The sequence below is a fragment of the Myotis davidii genome, unplaced genomic scaffold (assembly GCF_000327345.1).
Source record: "Myotis davidii unplaced genomic scaffold, ASM32734v1 scaffold630, whole genome shotgun sequence".
Taxonomy (NCBI): domain Eukaryota; kingdom Metazoa; phylum Chordata; class Mammalia; order Chiroptera; family Vespertilionidae; genus Myotis; species Myotis davidii.
In genome coordinates this window covers 79,454-85,959 of record NW_006282083.1, presented here as the reverse complement: position 1 = coordinate 85,959, position 6,506 = coordinate 79,454, and the positions used below count along the sequence as shown (strand labels likewise).

At 45.5% G+C, this 6,506-nt stretch overlaps 1 protein-coding gene across 1 annotated transcript in view; it reads left to right on the top strand.

Annotated features, from left to right (window-relative positions):
- Nucleotides 1-6,506, top strand: part of SHQ1 (SHQ1, H/ACA ribonucleoprotein assembly factor) — a 121,062-nt gene that overhangs the window by 48,597 nt on the left and 65,959 nt on the right. The gene's annotated exons all lie outside the window — the stretch shown is intronic.

Below are 6,506 nucleotides of genomic sequence, written 5' to 3'. Positions count from 1 at the left end.
GCTTCTATATTTGTAACATAGTTGCTTAGAGTTGCAGCTCAGAGGCCTGCAGCAGCAGGCGGGGAACGTTGGAGTCCTCCGTCACTGAAGCAAGCAAACCTCATGTTAGTTTCAAGCTGCCTGGCTGCCGCCGCCATCTTGGCTGACAGTTAATTTGCATATCTCGCTGATTAGCCAATGGCAAGGGTAGTGGTCCTACGCCAATTACCATGTTTCTCTTTTATTAGTGTAGATGTCCCCTTAAAGTCCTTCAGAAGTTGTTTTATATATTTAGGTGCTCCTATTTTGGATACATATATGTGTACCAGGGCTATATCCTCTTGTTGGGTCAATCCCTTTAGTATTATGTAGTAACCTTAGTGTTCACTTGTGATGGCCTTCATTTAGGAGTCTATTTTGTTAGATATGAGTATTGCTACCCCAGCTTTTTTTTTTTTCATTCCCATTTGATTGGAAAATTATTTTCCATCCTTTAACTCTCATCCTGTGAGTCGTTTGTTTTCAGGTATATCTCTTGTAGACAGCATATAATTGGATCATGTTTTCTTTACCATTCAGCTATCCTGTATCTTTTGATTGGAGCATTTATTCCATTTACATTTAAGGTTATTATTGAAAGGTATTTCTTGCTGTTTTAATTCTGTATGCCTATGTTTCTCTCTCTTTCTCTTTTCTTCTCATTACAGCAGTCCTGTAGCATTTCTTGTAATGCTGGCTTGGTGGTGATGTACTCCTTTAGCCTTTTTTTGTTTGGGAAGCTCTTTATTTGACCATCTATTTTGAATGAGAGCCATGCTGAATATAGTAATCTTGGTCTCAGATCCTTCCTTTCCATCTTCTTGGTTGTAGGTTCTTGCTATTAATCACTTTGAATATTTCTTGCCACTCCCTTCTGGCCTATAGAGTTTCTGTTGAGAAATCAGCTGAGTGCCTTATGGGAGTTTTTTTGTAGATAACAAATTGCTTTTCTCTTGTTGCCTTTAAGACTTTGTCTTTAACTTTTGGCATTTTAATTATGATGTGTCTGGTTGTGGTCATGTTTGGGTTCTTCTTGCATGGGACTCTGTGTCTCCTGAACTTGTGTGACTTTTCCCTTTACCAGGTGAGGGAAGTTTTATGCCATTACTTCTACAAACATGTTCTCTATTACTTGCTCGTTTCTTCTCCTTCTGGTACTCCACTTAGGTGAATATTGTTCTGTTTCATGTCCTAAGGTTCCCTTAAGCTGTCCTATTTTTTAATTGCTTTTGGTTTTGGTTTTTTGATTGATATTTTTTTCCCCACTCTGTCTTCGAATTCACTGATTCAGTCCTCAGCTTTTCCCAATCTGCTGTGTATTTCTTCCATTATGTTCTTTATTAGTGCTATGTCATTCTTTATTTTTGACTGTTCATGTTACATAGTTACTATGTCTTTTCTCATGCTGTTGAGCATCTTTGCCACCATTATTCTGAACTCTATATCAGATAAATTTCTTATCTCTATTTCACTTATCTCTTCTTCTTAGAATTAGCTTGCTCTTTCATTTGGGGCTCAATTTTTATCTCCCCATTTTGGCTGCCTGTTTGGTTTTGTGTCTATGTAGTATGTAGATCTGCTAGGACTTCTAATGTCTAGTGCAGGACAATGTCAGACTTTGTTTCTGATTGGCCCTGAGTACCCTGTTTGGAGTTATCAGAAATACACAGCCAGTGGCTCCTCTGCTGGGCCTGGGTGCCTTTGGAAAGGACTAGGATGTGTACCAGGGTCTGCCTACCTAGCCCAGGGCCCAGAAGGAGATCAGGCAAACACTCAAAACCTCCAGAGATCCATCTCCATCTTGCACTCTGAGTGTTCTCAGCCTTGATTGTGCTCAGGCTATCAACCACAGCACGGGGAAACTGCCTTTCCCCCAATCAGAAACCACCTGGAGTGCAAAGATCCTCAGGCGAAAGATGTCCACAGCGTGAGGGAAGGACTCAGCACAGGAAACCGCGGTGGCTGCCCTCAGTGCTGCAAACCCAGAACCCCCATCCGTGGACTCTCCTTACACGGCTGCAGTCCACTCTGCCCTCTCTCTGCTGGAGCCCAAGGTGAGTGGCTGACATGAGATTTTGTGCATTGGCCCTTTAAGAAGGCACCTGTATTTCCAGCCATCTCTCCCTGAAAAGCAGCCCAGTTGCTTTTCACAGCCAGATGTTATGTGGGTACCCTTCTCAGTTCTGGTGCTCTCTGCTGGGATTCCCAGCCTGGGGATTAGACCCCAGAGTTCTCAGTGGGACCTCCCCATAGCTGAGATATCCTTCTGGAACTTCAGTTGCTGTCTGTGGGAGCCCAGGCACCACTTTCTGTCTCTGCACTTCCTACCAGTCTTGGTGAGGTCTTCACTTTCTCTCCTTGGTTATCAGGGTTCTCTCCAGCTAGTCCTCAGTTGTTTTGTCAGGGTTGTTTTTCTGCATTTCAGTTGTATTTCCAGTTTTGTCTGGGAGAGTGTCAGTGTTGCTTCCACTTACTCCACTGCCATTTTTAATCCTCTGTTTTTTTATTTTTAGATTCCACATATAAGTGAGACTATATGGTATTTGTTGTGCTGTGACTGATTCATGTAGATCGATACCAAAGAGATGGTTACTAGCCCTTTGAGTGCCAGGGAGCTCGATTGCGCTCCTCCTGTCTTTCACCAAAAGTGCCGGGAGCGCTAATGCGCTCCTGCAGTTTTTTTTTCTACTAGTATTTTATAATACAATCAGCAAACAACGTATGTCAAAGATGAAAACAAATGTAGTAAAGGTTTCCTTAAGTTTTTGAATATGTAACTTTTTACTTGTGATTCATAATTTTTTTTCTAAACTGCTGTAAAATCAGCAAAAATGCCTTGGCAATTTTAGCATAGTTCCTAGGATATTGGTTGGCACTCAAAGGGTTAAAGGGGAAGAGGTGAGGAGATGGATGAAAAGGTGGGGTAATATAGTTAATAGTACTGTTATAAGTTTGCTTGGTGACAGATGATTACTAGAAATAGTGGGATTATTACATTGTAAGATGAAAAAAATATCAAATCACTGTATGATATACCTGAAACTATAATACAACCAATAGTATAACATTGTATAACAACTATCTATAATAATAAAAGTGTAATATACTAATTAGACTGGCTGTCCTGTCGGACAAAACTGCAGATGCCCCCTGCTGCAGCAGGCAGGGGCCAGGGCCAAGGCCCTTGCATGAATATCGTGCATCAGGCCTCTAGTCTATAATAATAAAAGTGTAATATGCTAATTAGACCAGATGTCCTTCCAGAGGAAGCCCACACTGCGAGGGAAGCCTGGGTGCCAGGTGCCTGCCGGTGGCTAGAGGGAAGCCCAGGTCCCAGGTGCAAGAGGGAAGCCGGTGCTGGCAGCTGGGGGAAGGAAGGCCTATGCTTGCACGAATTTCGTGCATCAGGCCTCTAGTCTACACTAATAAAAGACAAACATACAAATTGACTGTACCTTTGCTATGCCTTAAGCCACGCCCACCAGCCAATCAGAGGAATATATGCAAATTAACCCAACCAAGATGGCAGCTGGCAGCAATGGAGCTGGAGCAAGTAGGAGGCTTGGTTGCCCAGTGATGGAGGAAGCCAAGCTTCCTGCCCGCCCTGCAGCCGGCTATGAGTTCCACCCAAGGCTACAAAGTTTCAATTATAGAAGACAAATAAACCCCAGATACCTGCTTTCAGCCAGCTGTGGCCACGGAGCTGGAGTGAGCAGGAGGCTTGGGTTGCTCCTGGCAATGGAGGAAGCCAAGCTTCCTGCCCCGCCCTGCCCGGCTATGAGTTCCACCCAAGGCTACAAAGTTTCAATTATAGAAGGTAAATAAATCCCAGAATAAAAAAGAAAAAAAGGAGAGGCTGGGAGTTTCCGTCACTGGGAGGCTTGGCCAGCCTGAAAACGGCCCTCAGACCCTCACCCAGACTGGCCAGGCACCCCAGTGGGGACCCCCACACCCTAAAGGAGGTGTGGCCAGCCTGCAAACAGCCATCAGCCCCTCACCCAGGCTGGCCAAACCTCCATGGGGTGAGGGTCCCCACTTGGGGGGGCTTGGCCAGCCTGCAAACAGACATTAGCACCTCACCCAGGCTGGCCAGGCACCCCAGCGGGACCCCCACCCTGATCCGGGACACCCTTCAGGGCAAACCAGCCGACTCCCACCTGGGCACCAGGCCTCTATCCTATATAATAAAAGGTTAATATGCAAATTGACCCTAACAGCAGAATGACTGGGAATGACTAGTCACTATGACACACACTAACCACCAGGGGGCAGATGCTCAATGCAGGAGCTGCCCCCTGGTGGTCAGTGCGCTCCCACAGGGGGAGCTCTGCTCAGCCACAAGCCAGGCTGATGGCTGCCAGCACAGCGGTGGTGGTGGAGCCTCTCCTGCCTCCTCAGCAGCGCTAAGGATGTCCGACTGCAGCTTTGGCCTGCTCCCCGCTGGCAAGTGGACATCCCCCGAGGGCTGCCGGGGTGCCAGACAGATGTCTGACTGCCAGCTTGGGCCCGATCCCCCAGGGAGTGGGCCTAAGCCAGTAGGTGGACATCCTCCGAGGGGTTGCAGACTGCAAGAGGACATAGGCCAGGCTGAGGGACCCCCTCAAGTGCACAAATTTTTGTGCACTGGGCCTCTAGTCTATAATAATAAAAGTGTAATATGCTAATTAGAACAGATGTTCTTCCAGAGGAAGCCCGCACTGCAAGGGAAGTCTGGGTCCCAGGTGCCAGAGGGAAGCTGATGCTGGCAGCTGGGGAAGGAAGACCTACTCTTGCACGAATTTCGTGCATCTTGCCTCTAGTCTATAATAATAAAAGTGTAATATGCTAATTAGACTGGATGACCTTCCGGATGAAGCCACAGCAGCTGAGGCCAAGGCAGAGGCAGTTGCTGTGGCGGCAGGGGCTGAGCCCTTGCACGAATTTTGTGCATCGGGCCTCTAGTACTTAAAAACAATTAAATAAATCCATGTTTGTCTAACTTCAGAGTCATGTTTTTCTACTTCATGTTGCTTTCAGAATGTGTGTGTGTATGTCTGTGCGCGCGTGCGTGCACCCAGGAGAGTGTGCAGGGAACTTCTTGGGGCTAGAAGGAAAGAAAGCATTTACTCAAAGGTGCTATGGAGAGGGACTTGGGGTCCATGGGCAAGAAATGGCTCCCTTAGTAGTCATCTAGCTGAGGTAAGTCCTGCAGGTAGAGTGTAACTTGTCTCCTCCAAGCCCTACAACAGCACCCTTTCCAGCTCTGTGGCTGAAGGAGCTCATTTTCAGTGGACAAGGAAGGTTGAGTCTAGGTTGTATTACTGGGGAAGAGATGTTTCTGGTGGATTAAACTGAAACTTTGAAAGTGTTTTCCCATGAAACATTGCTGAGTGCTTATTAAATAATTTGTCATGAGTATTCTGTTTAGTTTATTATGAGTTGAAGAGATTTGTGGGTTGCCCTTAGAATCTAACTATTTATAATAGTATTTCTATAGGAAAATACATTGTAAGTTTTCAAAATGTAAATTGCAAGAATACACATTTCTATTAAGTTGGGGATGGCCAGATATCTTGTTTTTGCTCTGAATGTTTGTTTAGAAATATTAGGATGTTGTGGCTGCAACTTCCAAAAAAGTCTCTGGGCCCTTGTATTAGATTGTGCTTAGATTATATATATCAATACTACTTCAGGTAAATGGATTGTGGTAGGGAGGAGAGAATTTTTTTATTATGCAGAAATTTTGATTAGGTGGGGAATGTGTACCCTATTTTCTCCCTGCGTAATTCAGCATAGCTCATTTCATTGTAGGGAATTTTGCATTACCCCAATGGACTTTAAGCCTGATTGGTAGGCACTAACCTGTCATTCCACTTACAAAATCTGATTTAATAGGTTTTTTTAAATTGTTTTATTGCTTAAAGTATTACAAAGAGTATTACATATGTCTCCTTTTTTTCCCCGCCCTTGACAATCCCCTGACTTCCCCTACCCCCCCAGTGCATTATGTCCATTGGTTATACTTATATGCATGCATACAAGTCCTTCAGTTGATCTCTTACCCCCCACCCTCCAGCCCCCCAACCCTCCCCGGCCTTCCCGCTGTAGTTGGACAGTCTGTTTGAGGCAGCTCTGCCTCTGTATATATTTTTGTTCATAAGTTTATAATGGTCTTTATTATCCATAAAAGAGTGAGATCATGTGGTATTTTTCCTTCATTGACTGGCTTATTTCCCTTAGCATAATGCTCTCCAGATCCAGAGCTTTATATGTATCGCACATGCGTGAATCAACTTAGCCGTTTATAGATATAGAACTAGAGTCCCAGTGCACAAATTCGTGCATGGGTGGGGTCCCTAGGCCTGGCCAGCGATCAGGGCCGGTTATGTCCGGGCCAGTCAGGGCCTGCTGGTCAGGGGAAGGGACAGGGCATGGGAGGTTGGCTGCTGACTCTGAGGGGGAAGCTGGTCCTTAGCCCTCCTGGGAAATGGGCCGCATCCGCGGCCACA